The sequence below is a fragment of the Theropithecus gelada genome, chromosome 12 (genome assembly GCF_003255815.1).
Source record: "Theropithecus gelada isolate Dixy chromosome 12, Tgel_1.0, whole genome shotgun sequence".
NCBI classification, from domain to species: Eukaryota; Metazoa; Chordata; class Mammalia; order Primates; family Cercopithecidae; genus Theropithecus; species Theropithecus gelada.
Genome location: NC_037680.1, coordinates 23,413,552 through 23,434,310, shown reverse-complemented (window position 1 = coordinate 23,434,310; position 20,759 = coordinate 23,413,552). Strand labels below are relative to the sequence as shown.

Sequence of the window (20,759 nt, the reverse complement as noted above, 5' to 3'; positions counted from 1 at the left end):
TCTTTGGCAGGAAATACTGCCAGACTAGACTGATGTCTAGTACAGGAAGTCCATTACAGAAAATGGTTGATATAAAGCAGAAATTCAGAGCCAGGAGAGTTTGGGGACATGGAGCAGGCCAATGTTGGAGAACTGGAATTTGACCTGAAGGTGAACTCCTTGTCTTCTTCCTGCCCAACGTCAATATTAACTCCTTGGATTGAGGCAAAACTGAGCCAAGAGGGAGGCCAGAGTGACTAGAACTGTCTGCATTGTAGTAACAGGTCTGGCCCAACAAATACTTTCAGTTGAATGCATAGAAGTGAGACAGGGAAACATTATAGTCTTTCCACTTAGGTTCTCCATGTAACATACAGTAGATATCATGTTACCTACTCACTAAAAAAATAATCTAGGCGAGGGGTTTGCAAACTTCTCCTTGGAAGGACCAGACAGCAACTATTTTAGTCTTTGTGGACCCTATGGACTCTGTTGCACCTACTCAAGTTGGCCACTGTAGTGTGAAAGCAGCTGTAGAAAAATACCTAAATGAAAGAATATAGCCATGTTCCAATAAAGCCTTATTTATGGAAGTGGAAATTTAACTTCATGTAATCATCACATGTCACAAAATATTAGTCTTCTTAAAAAACCTGTTTTCAACCATTTAAAAATATAAACTCATTCTTAGATCATAGATGTACAAGAACAGGTTGCATGCTGGATTTCAGTGCCCAGGCAATAGATTGTTGACCCTTTTCAGGCAAATAAATTACTATCAGTCATGATGCTGAAAGCTTAGCAGTGCTGAAATAGATGTTTTCTAGGACTATGCTATTGGTGACACTGTCTTATTTTATAGGTGACACTGATGATAAAAATCCATCCAAGAATTTAGATGTGACATCTGCAGCAGGTTCAAATCTCTCAGCTATAAGACAAACTGGATACTTCCTAAGGATTGCCATCTATTATGCACAGAGCCAAAATCTGTTACTGAAATTGTCTGGGTGAGCCGCCTGCTGGGTCCAGTGATGCACTGGTAGACAAAGGAGTTGAAAAAGAAGTTTGGCATATTCTTTGGATGACTGGCAGAGTGTGACACCAGTATGGCACCAAACCCTACTATGATTCCAAGGACTTCAGGACTAAAAAAAAATATATATATATATATAAATGAAAAAAATTTTCGGTGGTATTGGTTGGTGTTGTTCAAGTAAATTTGAGCTTTACTTGGGGAATGTGTATTATATTATCATTCCATAGTGTAATTGCTTTAGTAATCAAGCTTTAAAGATCTTATATTTATGAAACTCATATAGTTATCACTTTTTAGTATTGGGTTATCTCACTCTAAGGGAAATACAGTAAAGAAAAACGTCTTTTGACTAAAAGGGTTGATTGCAGGACTATGATTTTTGTGTGAAAGTGTTTGCTTAGGGGATTCTTGAAATTTTGCCTTCATCTAGAGTATTTAAAATGTTTCTATTTGCAGAAAGCTATTATACTCGGAATTTTCTAGGAAAACGTCCTTTTCAGTGGACTCTTCAATAGTGAAATATCATACTGTACAGTATTAGTGTGCATAGAACAGTTGAATTCATAAATTAATATTTTTGGACCTATTAACTAAATTAAATTCACTTAAAATGATTTGACAAGCAGGTATGAACTGAAAATAAACCTATGTATTTGTATTTTTTAGAAGTATTGAATCAGAAGAAAACTGGAACATCAAAGTATTCTCTGAACCAAACTGATGTTTTATTTGGTTGAGAGTCCTTGCTTTTGGTATACTCTTTATACCAGTAATAGAGGATTTGAAAGCAGTGCTGGGAAATGAAGTGTGTGGATTCTCTCAGTGTCGAATTCCATTTTTTCCCTCAGTGAATATTTAACATTTTTAAATCTTAGCATTCAACAAAAACTCTACAGTCTAGATGTAAACCATAGATTACTTTTTATATAGCATGTACAGTTCATCAACAAACAGTAAAGGTTTCCTCATGACTTACCTTGAAATCTTTATTCAAAGCATATACAATTCAATTTGTCATTGTGCCACTGCCACCACTGCATGTTTTTGGTCAGAGTGCAGTGCAACTAACATCGCCATCCTGCTAGGAAAAAGATCTGCAGGTTGCTGGATAGTGGAAGTTGCACACATCTAATTTACAAGTCAGATTAGAGATCAGAATCTTACAATAGCTTTATGTGGAATTGATTTCATTTCATGGTTTTTAAGCTGTTTTTTCATTGAAGCAATGCCTGTAACTGAAAGACAGGTGTGTTGTAGCATTTGAATACCTTAAACTCTTTTGAATCTGGAATGAAAGGGATGTTCTGGATTCTAAAACTCAGAGATTTTGAATTAAATGCCATCATTCATTTATTGTGCCATAATTGAACTACCTTGAGAACTGAATTTGGAATTACTGTGGTTAATATTTGGAAAGCTTTGCCATTTTCAAATATAATTCACTTTAGGAAGGACCACAATTGTGTGCGTGTGTGTGTGTGTTTATTTAAATAGAGCAGCAGGCACCTTTTTACCTTATAGATAAGGTAAATTTAATAAGAATTATGTGGTTTTTAACACTGATATCCCATTCCATTTAAGAAGTCCATTGTGGCCTTTCTGGAAGCCTTCAATAAGGGGAAAGGGACAATGAATAGAACACTGTAGATTGCAGTTTATGTTTTTCCTTTTAAGGCAAACCATTTTCAAAATATAATAATGCCAATGAATACATAAATCTAGTTTGATAGATTGAAGTTATTTTAAGTTTACCTGTGTATATTAAAATTGAGAGCCATCTCGTAAAAGTGAGTACAAAAAGTTGTTCATTTTAGAGTGTATAGTGCCATTTAATTGAATTAGAGAACACAGTTGCAAAAACACATCTTTTAGATGGTTCTTGAGCCATTAATTGATTTGTTGAATATAATCAAGAAGAAAATTCAGATGTTTAAAACTAGTTTTGTATCAGGTCAAAGGAGTATTTAGCTTTATTCTCCTCCACTCCCTTGTCTGGTGAGTTCTCATAAATTGCTTTCTGAAATGACAAAACATTGGGATTTGGAGAGCCTTGAGAATTCATCAGTTTTATCTTTTTCTCCAGTGTGTTTTACAAAGGTCCCATTTAGTCATGATATTTATAGGATATGAGGAAGACAGTGGACTTTCGTGGACTCCAGAAAAGATTTTGGAGAAAAATTTATGTAAGGTAAGGGTGTAGTAGCTATACATTGCTGTATTCATTTTATTGTTCTTTCTTTTTTGTTGTTGTTACCTTGAAGATCTTGTTGCATACCAATTTACTGTATTCATTTTAGTATAGCTGTGACTATTTAAATGGGTTCCTTTCTAACCTTCCTTCTAACCTCAAAATCCCCGGTTAAGGCTTCTTTTCTTTAAAGAAAGTCAGAGGTAATTTTTTGAATGGAGAAAGTGAGGCTATTCCAGACATTGGGAAATGCGTGGAGTATGAAAGGGAGAATGAGATCTAAATGTGTTGTGATAGAGAGTAAGATCGTACATGAACACTCTATTTTTGGATTGAGAAGGGTGCTAGAGTAAGTATATCAATGGAATAGAGTGGCTTGTTATCGTTATGAACTGTTTAGTGAAAGTCTCCAGTATGCCAGACACTGAGTAAGACATTTTGCATAAATTCAAAGTCTTTCCAAAATCTTGAAAGCAGGTGCAATTATCCCAATTTCCTTATGAGGAAACAAGTTAAATGGTGTATACACAATCTTAGAGTAAGAATTGAAATAGAGAATCCTACAGCTAGTGGCTCATTTTGTGCAGAGACCTTTTCTTTCTGGTGATTGTCTGATAAGTTATTAGTAAATAGAAAAGAAATCTGAAAGGCCAGCATACATGTAGGAAGATTTTAAGATTAACAGCTTTTAACATGAGTGACTTCGTGTTGGTGTTGTAGAATGACATTGGAGCCTCCTTGAGAAGCAGTGACGTATTTGCAGACATATCGGGACACTAGAACTCAACCATCTAATGGGTTGCCTTTATTAGTAGTAAAGTATTGTTTAGCTGCACTTTCAGGTGTAAGTGATGCCATGGTACAAAACTCATATACGGAGGGCAGGTGATCATGAGCTACCAAAGAAACTGGTATATATCATAAGCTGAATTGGATCAACTCCAAATAGAATCTGTAGAAAAGTACTTGAAAGAGGACTGGTTCAAGCAGTCATCTGATACAAAGCTGACTACCAAACTTTGGGATGCAGGGATGATAACTGGATAATGGTGTCATGAAGCTCATTAAAATGAGAACTGTAAGTGTTTACAGGCTTTATAAGCAGATATATGCAGCTCTGTAACAAAATACCATCTTGGAAAGGACACTTTCAGCCATTTGGTTAGGAACAAGGCCTTAGCAGCAGCATTTTTTTTTTTTTTTTTTTTTGAGATAGGGTCTCACTCTGCCCAGGTTGGAGTGCAATGATGTGAACATGGCTCACTGCAGCCTCAGCCTCTGGGCTCAAGCAGTCCTCTCGCCTCAGCCTCCTGAGTAGCTGAGACTACAGGCATGTGATAACACCCAGCTAATTTTTTTAGTTTCTGTAGTGATTAGGTTTCGCCATGTTGCCTAGGCTAGCATTTTTAAATGTAAAAGTCAACTGTGTGGTATGGTGTTGAAGTCAAATGATCTGGTTATGTTTTTTGAGGTATAGAGCAAAATGATATGGGATATTTGGCTTTGCTGTTTGTCCCCCAGGAGGAGTGAAGTAAAGCACAGCCAAGGTGATAGATAGTGTCACGGTGGAGCCTAAATGTGAGTACTGTGGCACCTTGGTGAGGGATGTGGTAATGAAGACAGGACAGGTGAAAATGAATGAAATCATGAACTCAAAATGTTAGAGTGAAAAATACTTTTCTAATTGTTTGAAAATACAGAAAAGAAAAAAGCAAACAGGTCATAGGCAAGCAAATAAGACAGTTGGACAGAGGTAAGATGTAGGAGGGCTGTTCAAGAGTGAAGTACAGTAGTCCTAGAAAGTTTTACTCAAAGAGGGAGACAACTTGGGAAGAGAGAGCAGAAAAATGATTTAGAAATAGATGTTATTGAAATATGTGAGTGAGCTGCTCAAAGACTGCCAGGAGACAGAGAAAATACTAGATAAGAAGGAACAAATGATCTTGAATATGAAGTTGTATTCCTATCTTATGGTGGTCAAAGGTGACCGGCTAGTTCAGGTAATGGCTTCCCAAGAAAAGACCTGCTGATTGTTGCTATTTGTTCTGTGAACATTTATGGGTATTTCTATAAGCCGAACTTATATCTTATGATACTGGGTGACTTGGATTTGTGATTTAGAATCTGACTTAGGCTGTAAGTTTGTTATGATTATTATCTGTATTATTTTCAGCTTTTGGGCAAAAGATTACACTTTACATTAACTGGCTATCCTTGCCATCGTCTAGAAGTAAGATACCAGATGTGACTTTAAAAATTAACTTTATGGACTGGATGCGATGCTCATGCCTGTAATCTTAGCCCTTTGGGAGGCTGAAGCGGGTGGATTACCTGAGGTCGGAGTTCCAGACCAGCCTGGCCAAAATGGTGAAACCCCATCTCTATTAAAAATACCAAAATTAGCCAGGGATGGCGGTGCGTGCCTGTAATTCCAGCTACTTGGGAAGTTGAGGCACAAGGATCCCTTGAACCCAGGAGGCGGAGGTTGCAGTGAGCCGAGATCACTCCACTGCACTCCAGCCTGGGCGATAGAGTGAGACCCTGTCTCAAAATAAATAAATAAATAAAAAATTAAAATTAACTTTATGGAGTATAATTTATATCCAATAAAGTGAACCATTTTTTTTTTGAGATGGAGTCTCGCTCTGTCGCCCAGGCTGGAGTGCAGTGGTGCAATCTCCGCTCACTGCAAGCGCCGCCTCCCGGGTTCATGCCATTCTCCTGCCTCAGCCTCCCGAGTACCTGTGACTACAGGCGTCCGCCACCACGCCTGGCTAATTTTTTTTATGTGTTTTTAGTAGAGACAGGGTTTTACCATGTTAGCCAGGATGGTCTCCATCTCCTGACCTCGTGACCCTCCCATCTTGGCCTCCCAAAGTGCTGGGATTACAGGCCTGAGCCACCATGCCCGGCCGTAGTGAACCAGTTTTTAAGTGAATTTTGACATGTGTATACACCCATGTTAACTATCCCCCATTCAAAAAATAGAACATTTTATAATCTCTAAAAGTTCCCTTACACACTGTTTTATTTATTTATTTATTTATTTATTTGAGACAGAGTCTCGCTTTGTCACCCAGACTGGAGTGCAGTGGCATTATCTCTGCTCACTGCAAGCTCCGCCTCCTGGGTTCATGCCATTCTCCTGCCCTCAGCCTCCCGAGTGCCTGGGACTACAGGCAGCCGCCACCATGCCTTGCTAATTGTTTGCATTTTTTTAGTAGAGACAGGGTTTCACTGTGTTAGCCAGGATGGTCTCGATCTCCTGAGCTCGTGATCTGCCCGCCTTAGCTTCCCAAAGTGCTGGGATTACAGGCATGAGCCACTGCGCCCGGCCCCCTTAACGCACTTTCTATCAGGCCTTCCCTTTCCTCATCTCCCCACAGGCAGCCAGTGTTCTGATTTCTATTTCCATAGATTAGGTTATCCTGTTCTTGAGCTTCATACATATGACATGATAGAATATATACTCTTTTGTATCGGACTTCTTTTCCTCAACATAATGTTTTTGAGATGAATCCATGTTGTTGCATGTATTAGTGGTTCATTCTGTTTTGTTGCCGAGCAGTGTTTTATTTTATTGTAATTTGTTTACCATTCTTCAGTTAATGAGCATATGACTGTTTTTCTATTTATTGGCTATTGCAAATCATATTACTATAAACAGAATTTTTTATAAGTCATTTTATGAACATGTATTCCATTTTCTCTGGGTTAAATACGTAAGAGTGAAATTATTCTTTTATAGGATTGGTAAGTTTTAATTTTATAAGTATATATGTAACTTTACATGTATAACTTTTCCTAAATGGTTATACCCATTTCTACCATGCATTGTTAGTTCGAGTTTGTAGATGTCTGTGTTTTGTACTAAGAATAAATATTGGTTTGTACTAAGTGGTTCTTAGAAAGCCAGAGAGCCTGTAGGAATATTCTTCATGTAATAGCTGAAATCTAGTATATTTTAAAGATACATCTATTTTTTTAAAAAAGCCCTAATGATAATAAGATTGATTATTAAGTGTATATGAAATTATTGATAAGTAGATACGCAGTTACTGACCTGGTTGGTTGCACAGAATTTCTCATTTTCATTTTGCAGGTAGCATGTTTTAATCTAGATTCTAATGTGGACATTTTCCATTGTAAACAGTTGACTCTTCACAAAATGTATATTTAATTAAATATGAATAATATTCATCTTTAAGGTAAAATTTGTATGACCAGTTGAAGAATCTCCTTTTTTCTTTTTCCTTGATATGTTTAGTCAGTACTTTCCCCCTCATGTTTTCGTAAATCTGTATTTCACATTGAGTTGCTTAAAATGAGAGGTCTCATAATAGGTAAGTGGTAAATGTAGGGGGATTATACACTTTTGATAATAGAATGATGACCAGGAGTTGTTTGTTTCAGTATTTTTGCTACAGCTCCAAAGCTGAAACCAAAGGGTAGTAAGTAACCCTGCTTTCTAAAGAGGGATGTGGGGCTTAGTGAAAGAGAGTAGACTTGGTTCACCCACAACACCTGTTTCCCGCATATAGGAGAAATTAGAAGAAAGATTAAAAGTGTCATTCAAATGGAGCTGTTAATCTAGTGAGGAGTTAGTTTTGTGATATTTCTCTGTTTCTCCCCGAATGGACCTTTTGTTTCCAACCCAGGATTTGGATTTGTCTGCCAGAAATGTAGATTGATTATGTAATTTGTCTAGATGTTTAATGAGCTGCAGAATCTTGTTTCCTTATGCTGCAGTGGCACCTTCCAGAGAGTTTTTGAGAAAACGTGATTGTAGTCCATTTTCACACTGCTATAAAGAAATACCTGAGACTGGGTAATTTATAAAGAAAAGAGGTTTAATTGACTCACAGTTCTGCATGGCTGGGGAGGCCTCAGGAAACTTACAGATATGGCGAAAGGGGAAGTAGGCAACATCTTACATGGTGGCTGGCGAGAGAGAAGGACGAGCAAAGGAGGAACTTGCCAAACACTTATAAAACCATCAGATCTCGGGAAAACTCACTCACTATCATGAGAACAGCATGGGGGAAGCCATCCCCGTGATCCAGTTACCTCTCACTGGGTTCCTCCCTTGACACCTGGGGATTACAATTACAATGAGATTTGGGTGGGGACACAAAACCTAACCATATCACATGACATTTCTGTGAGTTGGGAGCACACTTGAACATAGACTTGTTCCTGGAGGGGAGGAGAATGACTGGAGCTAACTGAGATGGCATGTTGAGTGAGAGAGCAGTAGGTGGAGGAGTCTGCATGTGTCCATCTTGTGTGGTTAAGAAGGCATGACTTTTTTGTGGTGCAAGTGGTGATGGTGGGAGGTAACCAGGCTTGAGTTATCTGGATGGATCCTGCCAAGGAGGGCTGCTTGCCATGTGAAGGGACTGTGGGCTGGATAATGGGAGGTTAGCCTAAAAGTGTATTTCCCAGCTGGGTGCAGTGGCGCATGCCTGTAATTCCAGCACTTTGGGAGGCTGAGGCCAGAGGATCACTTGAGCCCAGGAGTCTATGGCCAGCCTGGGCAACATAGTGAGACTCTGTTTTTATTCCCAAAAAAAAAAAAAAAAAAAAAAAAGAGAATGTAACTCTCACAATAGGGAACTATGCAAGATGGAGGGGTCACCTTTTTGCTTGCTGTAATTGATAACCCCTCTTCTGTGAAGTCACTTGAGAGTGACTGAGAAATAATGGGCCTAGTCTGGGGTGTTGAGAGATAGGAAAGTGAGTTCCAGAAAAGTATGTTGAAAGCATATATTCCATTGAGTTCAGTTCACTTGACCAGTTTTTTAGTTTAATAAGATTTTTGTTCAGTTTAGAATAAACATTTAGTGAGTGCTTAAACAGAATATGTAAGGTACTGTTCTAGGCATTTCATGAAAGGCAAAGATGATGGTGACGTTTTCTGTCCTCAGGGAGCATTTGCTTTAGTGTAAATAGCTAAAGTTAATTCGTGACAGAATTACATAGGTGCTCTAAATGTGTAAATGGCAGTACTATGGGAATTCGGAAGTAACAGTGAATGCCACTGGGGTTCCGAGGAGTCTGTGGAGGAGGCCAACTTTGGGCTGGATCTTGAAAGAACAAAAGGATATCAAGTAGGAAGAGAGGCATTCTGGCATGAGGGAACAAACAAAGCCATGGAAATGGGCGACTGAGAAGAGGTAATTCTCATCGGAAAATGATAATTTTACTTTTTAAATAATGCTTTCAACCATCAATTAAGCTTGCCTGCCTATGTTGTAATTCCAGTTGAATCTTGGTATTTTTATGTCATCTTTGCAGTTCTCTAGTGATATGTAATGTGTCTTCCTTTATGTGTGCATTATCAAGTTGGAAACGTTACTCACTTTAGAACCTGGATGGTTATAAGCATCAAAACCAAACTTCTAAGTCTAATCACAAAGTCTATTACTTTCCCTGATTTAAAAGAGTAAAATGTAGAGAAGATGATGATTTTTACATATCCTAAGAAGCACTTGGCAGAGCAATTAGTTTCATAACAAGTGATTGTTTTTTAAAGCTCTCTTTAGAATAAGAATGAGTATCTTGATGCTAGTGTCACTTTTAAATAGCTATGGCTCTAGGAATGTGTCTGTTCATGTTATTATCTTAAATACACACCTTATCTATCCATATTGCTGTACTTCAGATGTGAAAGTAAAAATAAAGGTGTGAAGTGCCTAGCAGACTTGTATGGATTTATGTAAATCAGAAAACACACAAACAATCCATTAGTCTCAGTGCTGAAGCCCTGATGTATTAAAATCAAGTATGGATTATTTCCTAAAAATTTCACGTACACACATACCATCATATCCAGTGATTTACTTTGCCAAAAAAAAAAAAAAAAAATCTTTTTTTCTCTGAACTCTAGACACACATCCAGCTGTCTTATGACATCTCCATATGGATATTTAAAGGAATATAAATCTTAAAATACTTAAAACTGAGCTGATCTTTTTACCCAAACTTGTTTCATCTTTAATCTTCGCCATCTAAGTCCATTGGTGTTACTCAGACCAAGAACGTTGGAGTCATCCCTGGCTCTTCTTCTTTCACATTCACAGTTTATCTGTCAGTAGTTCATGTTGACTCTACCATGAAAATATATTTAGAATTTGAATCTCATCACCTTTCACTCCTTCTACTACTACCTGGCCAAAGCCACTATGATTTCTTACTTGGATTATTTTAGTAGCCTCTTGACTGGTCTCTCAGCTTCCTCTCACAACCTGAAACCCAGCACATCAGTCTGGTCTCAGTACAGTATCCAGAGTATTTAGGTTAAAACAAGTTAAATCCTGTCATTCTTCAAAGCTTCATTTGTTTTCTTTTTCACTCAATGTAAAAGGTAAAGTCTTTGTAGTAGCTTATAAGGCTTAAATGATATTGCCCCCTTTGCAACCTCATTTTTTGACTCTCTACCTACCCTTTATTCAGACCTCAGTTTTTGACTCCATTTACTATCCCCCATTCCTATTTGACACCATATTGGTTCTGGAATAGCTGGCCTTGGGGCTTTTGCACTTGGTGTTCCCTCTGCTTGTAATGCTCATCCCCCAGATGACTGCTTAACTTATTCCCTAATCTTTCTTGTGTCTTGAGATGTTGCATCTCTAGTGAGACCTTCTTTGGCCATCTTATTTAAAATGTCCCTCTCCCTGCAACTACTTTATATGTCTCATTTGCTCTTTCCCAAACCAACTTACTATATATTTTGCTTTACTTTTTATGATCTTTTTCTTTCAGGATGAAAGCTTGATGATTGCAAAGTATTTTATGTTTTGTTTACTCCTATGCCATCAGACTTGGAGTCATTTCTGGCACACAGTTGGCACTTAATGCATAATTGATTGAATGATAAAAGACCATAAAAGATTTATTACCTAGGGGTTAAACTTGTAGTTAGGTTGATTTGTCTTTTATTGATATCTTTGGGGAATGATGCTATTTCCAAATGGCTGAATGTTACTTCTTTTTAATTAAATCATATTTATTGGTATAATTTACATATAGTAAAATGTGCTTATTTTAAATGTACAAGGTAATGTTTTGACAGATTTACACATTCATGTAGCTACTACTCTAATCAAGGTACAGAACATCTCCATCACTTCAGAAGTTTCCTTGTGTCTGTTTGTAGTCACTCCTCTCTCATCCGCATCTCCAGGCAACTAATGATCTGATTTTAGTCGCTATGAATTAGTTTTGCCTGCTCTAGAGTTTCAAATAAATAGAACTATACATTATATACTCTCTATAGCATGATGTTTTTGAGTCTTATTATGTTATTGTGTGTCTCATTAGTTTGTTCCTTTCAGTAAAGAATAGTGTTCTGTTGTGTAAATGTGCTCACAATTTGCTTATCCATGTATCTGTTCATGGACATTTGGGGCGTTTACAGGTTTTTTGCCTATAGTGAATAATACTACCATGAGCGTTCAAGGTGTGAGCCTTTGTGTAAATAGGCTTTGATTTTTCTGGGTTGGTTACGCAGTAGTAAGATTGCTGTTTTATATGGTAAGTTTATGCTTAACTTTGTAAGAAATTGCTTTGAAGAACTATTTTCTTCAGTGATTGTACCATACTCACTAGCAGTATATGGAAAAATTCTAGTTGCTCCACGTTCTGGCCAGCACTTGGTATAATTCTTTAAATTCAGACACTGTTGGGTGCATTCTGGTATCTTTTGTGGTTTTAATTTGCATTTTTCTGATTACCAGTGATGTTGATATTTTCATTTATTCATCGGCCATTTATATAACTTCTTTTGTGAAATAGCTGATAAAATCTTTTGTCCTTTAAAAAACTTGTTTCTTGTCATTCAGTTATAATAGTTCTTTATATCTTTATATATCTAGATACAAGTTCTTGTTAGATGTTTTCTCTTGGTCTGTAGAATAAGTGTAGTTTATTGACATTTTCTTTGGTGGTCTGTGCTTATTTTCTTCCTTTTTTTTTTTTTTTTTTTTGTAATACCTAAGAAATCTTTGTGGTTTTTCTTTTTTTCTTTTTTTTCTATTTTTTTGAAATGAAGTCTCACTCTGTTGCCCAGTCTGGACTGGGATTACACGTGTGAGCCACCATGCCTGGCAAATGTCTAAGAAATGTTTGATTAATACCTGGTTGTAAAAGATTTTCTGTGTTTTCTCCCAAGAGTTTTACAGTTTTGGCTTTTACATTAGGTCTCTGATTTGTTTTGAGTTAATTTTTGTGTATAGTGTGCAGTAAGGATCAAGGTTTGTCTCTTCTATATCCACCTGTTCTTTTCCTTTGAATTACCTTGAAACTTTTGTTAAAAATCAGCTAATCATGGCCTGGCATGGTGGCTCACGCCTGTAATCCCAGCACTTTGGGAGGCCAAGGCGGGTGGATCACGAGGTCAGGAGTTAAGACCAACCTGGCCAACATAGTGAAACCCCGTCTCTACTAAAAATACAAAAAATTAGCTTGGTGTGGTGGTGGGTGTCTGTAATCCCAGCCGCTCGGGAGGCCGAGGCAGAAGAATCACTTGAACCGGGGAGGCAGAGGCTGCAGTGAGCTGAGATCGTGCCACTGCACTCCAGCCCAGGTGACAGCGTGAGACCCTGTCTCAAAAAAAAAAAAAAAAAAAAAAAAAAAAATCAACCAATCATTTATGTGGGTTTTTTTCCTGGATGTTGTTATATTGATCTGTATGTCTGTCATGCCAACATCACACTGTTTGTTCGGTAGTAAGTCTTGAAATCACGTGGTGTAAGTTCTTTTTGTTCTCTTTTGAAATTGTTTTCACTATTCTGTCTTTTCTATTTCCATATCAATTACAGGATCGGCTTGTACATTTTTACAAAATACTTCTAGGAATTTTAATTTCCATTTTGTGAATCCGGTGGATCGGTTGGGGAACATTAGCGTCTAAATGATTGAATTATTGTAAACCATGAATATAGTATATACCTCAATTTAGTTATTCTTTCATTTCTCTGAGTAATATATTGTAGTTTTCAGTGTGCTAATCTCTTGGGTCTTTTATTAAATTTATCCTAGATGAATAGGATGTGAACTATATTTCTGAATGCCTTTGAAAATGCTGTTTAAAAAATTTACAGTTTGTCATTGTTTCTATACAGAACTATAATTGATTTTTATATATTGAACCTTGTTAATTTAATCATTAATGCTTTTGACTTTTTTTTTGTGAATTCCTCAGGATGCTCTATGTGTATGGTCTTAATCACAAATAAAGACAGTTTTATTCCTATCCAATATTAGTGTCTGTTACTTCTCTTTCTTTACGGCACAGATGAGGACAGTGTTAAAGCACAGACTAGGACACTGTTAACATTGCACAGACTAGTGCAATGTTAAATAGAAGTGGTGAGAGTGAACATCCTTGCCTTGTTTCTAATCTCAGGGAGGAAGCTTTCAGACTTTCACTGTTACATGTGATATTAGCTCTAAGTTTTTTGCAGATGTCCCATATCAGGTGGAGCAAGTTCCCTTTTATTCTAAGTATACTGAAAGCTTTTATTAAATTGCATATGAATGTTGAATGTTGTCATTTTTTTTTTTGCATTTATAGGGTGAATCATTTGTATTTTCTTGTAACACTTGTTAATATGGTGAATTGAATTGATCAGATTTTGAATCTTAAACCTGTCTTTGCATTTTTGTGATAAACTCCATTGTTTCATGGATTTTTATGTTATCTATGAAGGATATATTCTTTTACTATGCAAAATTTGATTTGCTTAATTTTGTTATTGATTTGTGGATGTATGTTTATGAGGCCTATCACTTTTTTTTTTTTCTGGGGGGCTCTTATGAACTGTGTGTGTTCCTTCAGAATTCTTATGTTGAAGCCCTAACTCACAGTGGTATTCAGAATTGAGGCCTTTGAGAAGTAATTAGGTTTAGGTGAGGTCAATGAGGGTGGGGCCTTCTTAGAAAGAGAAGAAGAAGAAAAAACCAGAGTTCACTCTTTCTCTTTGATGTGAGTACACAGTGAGAAGGCAGCCATCTACAAGTGAGGAAGAAGGCCCTCACCAGCTGACTGAACTGGTTGGCATTTTGATCATCACAGCCTCCAGAACTGTGAGAAATAAATTCCTGTTATTTGAACCACCCAGTCTGTATAGTATTTTGTTATAGAAACCTGAGCTGACTAAAACGCGGGAGTAGGGTTGTAATGTCTTTGTCAGATTTTGGTATAAAGGTCATGATTGTTTCAGTAGATGCAGAAAAAGCGTTTGACAAAATCTGACAGTTTTTTTTAATGATAAAATACTCTAATAATAATAAGGAAATTTCCTCAACATGGGAAAAGGCATCTATGTAAAAACTACAACCAGCATCTTAATAGTGAAAGAGGAACAGAGCAAGAACGTTGCTTTCACTATTCAGTTTTGTATTGGACTTTCTAGCCAAAACAATTAGTCAAGAAAAAGAAACAAAGGCATCCAAATGGGAAAGCAGTAAAACTACCTCTATTTGTAGATGACATGATATTCTATATGGAAAATCCTAAGGAATCACTAAAATGTATTAGAATTCATAAATGAGATCAACAAGCTTGCAAGGTATAATAGCAATATACAGAAATCAATTATATTTCTATACATTGGCAGTGAACAAAAATGAAAGTAAAAATTCCATTTATAATTGCTCTAGAAACTAAGAAAATTTAAGAAAAGTGGTAAAAAAAAAATGGTACTCTGAAACCTACCAGAAATTATTGAAAGAAATTAAAGAATTTAGACATCCCATGTTCATGGATCTAGATGACTTAATATTGTTAAGATATCAGTATTATCCCAAATGATCTACAGATTCAAGGCAATCTCAGCTGCCATTTTTCTTCTTCAGAAAAGGCAAAGCTGATCCTAAAACTTACATAGAAATTTAGGGTACTCAGAATTTTCAAAACAGCTTTGAAAAAGAACAACAAAAGTGAAGGAGTCATAGTTCTTGATTTCAAAACTTAATACAAAGCTACAGTACCTAAAACAGGGCAATACTGGTATAATGATAGACATATAGGTCACTGGAATATAACTGAGAGCCCAGAATTAAACCTGACTTTTATATTCAATTGATTTTTAAAGGGTGTCATGACAATTTAATAAAGAAAGAATAGTCTTTTCAGCAGATGGTGCTGGGGATAGCTGTGTATCCACTAGCAAAAGAATAAAGTTGGACCCCTTTAATATACTGTATATTAAAATATTAATGCCAAATGGATTACGGACCTAAATGCAAGAACTAAAATTATAAAACTCTTCAAAGAAAACGTAAGAGTAAGTCTACTTGTTCTTGGGTTAGGCAAAGCCTTTTTCAAGACACCAAAAGCACAAGTGACAATAGAAAAAATAAATATATTGGACTTCATCAAAATTAAAAACTTTATACTTCAAAAGACACTATCAAAAATAAAGTGAAAAAAACCAACCCACAATATGCAAGAATATATTTGTAAGTTATATTTGTGATGAGGGACTTGTATCCACAATATATAAAGAACTCTTACAATTAAATAAGACAATTCAAAAATGTGAAAAGTATCTGAATAGACATTTTTCTAACAGTAGGCATATGCATAGATGCTCTCAGTATCATTTACTGTTGTGAAATGCAAGTCAAATCAGAATTTCTCATCTGTGTCTTTGTATTTTAAGTTATAAATGAAGTTTGTATTTACCTCTGAAAGTTCTATTTTTTAAAATAGCTTTTAGTTATTATCATGTTACATTTAGAAATAGATTCTTCTGTAATCCCAGCACTTTGGGAGTCTGAGGCGGGAGGCTCACTTGAGACCAGGAGTTCAAGAGCAGCCTGGCAAATACAGTGAGATCCTGTTTCTGTTAAAATAATTCTTAAATACATTGTCAAGTACTGTTTTAGTATATTTATTGTTTAGTGTACTTGCTATCTTGGTATGCTTGTTCCATCATATCTGTTATTTCTGGATCTATTTTTTATTGACTGATTTTTGTCTTAGGAGCCACATTTTTCTACTTTGTATGTCTGGTAATATTTGGTTTGTTGATGGGGATTGTAAATGTTGCATTATTGAATGTCTTGATTTTATTGTCTTTTAAAAAAGTTTCAGTTTTATCAGGTAATTTACATTCTTTGTGAATCAGCTTGATCTTCTTGGGGCTAGTTTTTGTTTGTTAGGGTTGTTTTGAGTATCCTTTACTATAGAGGTAAATTTGGTGTGATTCTTCTGTATCCTCTGCTGAATGCTGTGCATGGTCAACGAAGTCCCTCTACCCTTTTATTCCAAATCTGCCTGTCTTCTAGGCTTCTGTGACCTTTTGGAAGTGTTTAGGTTATTGTTCTCTCATATTTGTTCTTTTACTAGTCTCATGGAATCTTAGAATATTCATCAGAAGAGTACACATGGAACCCCTGTGCAGACATGTGGTGCTTTTCCTCTTCTTAGCTCCTATTGCTTATGTACTGTACACTTATACAAATTTAAGCAACCTTAGGCTCCCTAAAACTCTGATATCTGTTCCCTCAACTCAACTGAACCACCATGTAATTAGTATCTCCCACCATGATGCAGAATGCCTCCAGGCAGAAAACTGGTGCAATCATAGGGTTTCCCTTTCTTTTAGGGATCATAGTTCATTGCTGCCATTATTGTCCACTGTCTGAAAATGATTGTTTTATATATTTATCAAATTTTCTGGTTGATTATGGTAGGAAGTGGGCAAGCCTGGTGTTGGCTAATCAAAGTCAATATTGGAAATGCCCTGTTACTCCCTTCTTAGTATTGAAACTTAAGAAAAAAATTAAAAGTTTTTGCATGTATCTTAAAAAGTGTTTTATTTATACATATCCCATCACAAAAAATTATTGAACATTTTCCACCCTTTTCTTGATGATGTCTCTTCTTTTTAAATTATTTTATGATGTAGACTTAACGTGCTTTAGACTTTTGAAAATGCTTCTCTCGTAATTTTGCTAATTTATCTTTTCCTCCTCCAGTATTTTGTCCATATTGAGGCCAATTTCAGTTTTCAGTGACTCCCTTATCCCTGAAACAACCTTTTTTTAAAGAAATCATCTTCATTATTCACAAAAGGAGGTTTTAATATTTAACCTTGGTACTTAAGGGCCTGTCCAGTAAGTCTTGTGTCTGCATATTCTACTTTTTTATACTTAACATAGTAGTTCACCATCTTGGCCAGCACTACTTTACTAGCCTCTGTTTCTTTGGTAATACTGTTTCCTTTGTTGAAAGCCTATCTTCAGTGCTCTTTGTGAAAAGCCTCACCATTCTTCAGAGTCTCTCATGTGTTTATTATGGTGCTTTTCTTTTCTTTTTTTTCTCTTTCTTTTTTTTTTTTTTTTTGGGAGACGAGTCTCGTTCTGTCACCCAGGCTGGAATGCAATGGTGCGGTCTCTGCTCACTGCAACCCCCACCTCCTGGATTCAAGCGATTGTCCTTCCCCAGCCTCCCAAGTAGCTGGGATTACAAGTGTGCACAATCATGCCTGGCTAATTTTTGTATTTTTAGTACAGACAGGGTTTCACCATGTTGGCCAGGCTGGTCTCAAACTCCTGACCTCAAATTCTGCACCCGCCTTGGCCTCTCAAAGTGCTAGGATTACAGGCCTGAGCCACCATGCCCGGCATTGTGGTGCTTTTCTTACTAGGATCTAGTTACTAGTTACAGTTACTAGTTTTCTTGCTAGGTTATAGTTCTTGAATATTTGTCAAAAACTCCTTACTACTTTGTAAGCTCATTGAATGCTATACTCATCTTTGATTCTGCCATAGGCCAGTGTTCTGACTGGCCTAGAAGTGGGCACATAGTTGATGTTCTGTGAATACATATTGAATATTGGCTGAAACAGCCTTTAAAATAGAAGCTATAGATAAATTTGGCAGGTGTATCCTGATCTTCAGTGTGGCTTGTTGAGGTAATAAGTTTATGATATGAGTGTACTGTCTAAGTATCATGCTTTCCTAAGAGACACCTTTCTGTATGGCTGTAATTCTAAGTTAGGGAACAGACAGAAATATAGGGTCCCTTGATTTCATCTGTGTAGTGTTCAGTAAAGACAGGGAGATTGCTACAGGCAATCTGAGTTGGTTACCCCTCTCGTTCTCCAGTGTGATCATATCTTTCTTTTTACTTATTTTATGACTCTTTTAGCTTAATATCTTTTAGTCAACAGACATACATGTGTGTATATATTTTTATATATGTATATAATTATATATATATAAAATTGAGGAAAAGCAATATTTGTGGTGGCATGGGGTGAAAACAAGTAAACCCTCAATGACTATGGTAGACTGATATTTTCTGTATGCCCTAAGTGTGGAGATGAGTGCCATTGTAGGTAGAGGAGGAGCACTTGGATGTGTGGTGGCCCTTTAAGGTTCTCAGAGGCTTATATCTAGGTGTATAAATCAGGGAGGGCCAAATGTGCTTTGCCTAGCACAGCTTTCACTGACTGAGCAGTCTATTTTCAGATAGTCCTTCAGATAATGAAAGTTGTCATTGCTTAATTTTATACACTCTTCCACTTATTTATACCTACTGCCATTCACTGAGGTCATCCCTTCAAAAAGTACTTCTTGAGGACCCGTGATGTGCCCGTGCTGGCACTGAAAAGATAAAAAAGACATGCTTCCTGGAGGAGTGGCAGTGGCCTTCAGAGGTCTTGATTAGTGCTTTGGGGCCATTGTTTGAGGAACCTGCCGTTTAATACTTGCGTTTCCTCCAGAAAGCATGTGGGCATTGGTAGTGGATGTGCTTTTAAAAACAGCCTCTTGGCCGGGTGCGGTGGCTCAAGCTTGTAATCCCAGCACTTTGGGAGGCCGAGACGGGCGGATCACAAGGTCAGAAGATCGAGACCATCCTGGCTAACCTGGTGAAACCCCGTCTCTACTAAAAAAAATACAAAAAACTAGCCGGGTGAGGTGGTGGGCGCCTGTAGTCCCAGCTACTCGGGAGGCTGAGGCAGGAGAATGGCATAAACCCGGGAGGCGGAGCTTGCAGTGAGCTGAGATCCAGCCACTGCACTCCAGCCTGGGCGACAGAGCGAGACTCCGTCTCAAAAAACAAAACAAAACAAAACAAAACAAAACAGCCTCTTATGGCTATATTTTGTACCTGATCCCGTGTTTAATAAGATGGATGATTCAGTTTCTTCTGTGAATTCAGGTTGTGATATTTGCATCTTTGGAAATGCTATTTAGGAAATAATTACCAGCATGGAAATTCATAGTTTGTTAATTTTCTTGAAGATACAAGGTCTGGCACGGTGGCTCATGCCTGTAATCCCAGCACTCTGGGAAGCCGAGGAGGGTGGATCACTTGAGGTCAGGAGTTTGAGACCAGCCTGGCCAACTAGGCGAAACTCCGTCTCTACTAAAAATACAAAAATTAGCTTGGCATGGTGCTGCGCGTCTGTAGTCCCAGCTACTCCAGAGGCTGAGGCAGGAGAATCACTTGCATCTGGGATGCGGAGGTTGCGGTGAGCAGAGATCATGCTACTGCACTCCAGTCTGGGTGATGGAGCGAGACTCCGTCTCAAAAAAAGAAACCAAAAAAACAACAACAAAAAAACCCCCAGCAAACACTAAACTAAGACAAAAGAAAAAAGGTACATATTTTTTTACTAGGTGCATAGCTGTGGTATTTTGTGTAATGGTAATAGAAATGTAAAAAAATGGTTTATTGGAAGGATTTTGGTCTTAATCAGATTTTTTTTATAAAGATTAAAACATTGACATTGCTATTGGCTAGAAAAAAAAGCCATTTTCTTTATTTTTTTCAATGTGCTAGCCTTTAGTAAACAGATGGTCAGACTAAATGCTTATGATTAAAAGTGCCTCAGAGTAAACATTTGCAGATATTTGGGAAAGGAAATATAGTTAATGCTAAAAATTTTGGGGGCTTCTGGTTCACAGATTTGCATTACTTATCCTCCTTAGCTGATAACATATACTCATCAATAGGCTGGACAAGACCGTTTTCTTGTTTTGAGTTATTTTTTCCTTTATCCCCTATCCCTACCCCTGTTTTGCACCCCTATCCCAGTCTCCCTTAGTAGACCTTGACTTGCATGTGTTTGGCATATTACCTTGGATTGGCACATGTCTTTGAAAAATATAGAACAGTTTGTATATTATGTATATCTTAAATTCAAACTTCAAGCTTTCTTTTTCACTTTTGACACTTTTTAATTTAGACATGTTATGGTGTATATCTCTAGCTAAATACTTTTAAACATAGTTTGGTTCCTTTGTAAGTTATCCAGGTAATGGATGTATGGATTTCCTCTAAAACCACTTAGACATAATGCTGTGATAAACATCTGCACACAATTTTAATACTTGTTTTATGTGTAAGTTCTTTGGGCTGTGTATTTAGGAGTGAGATTACTGGATACAGGTTAGTGGCTTGCATTAGCATTTTTCCCCACTTGTTCATTTATATTTATTTCGTGCAATTTGTGTATCATTTGACCATTTAATTATAGACAATTAAAAAATAGTTTTTACTGTGGTAAAATGGACCTAACATAAAATTTA

At 36.9% G+C, this 20,759-nt stretch overlaps 1 protein-coding gene across 1 annotated transcript in view; it reads left to right on the top strand.

The window, feature by feature from the left end:
- The window catches only part of GTDC1 (glycosyltransferase like domain containing 1), a 383,166-nt gene that overhangs the window by 12,133 nt on the left and 350,274 nt on the right, over positions 1-20,759 (top strand). The window lies entirely within an intron of this gene.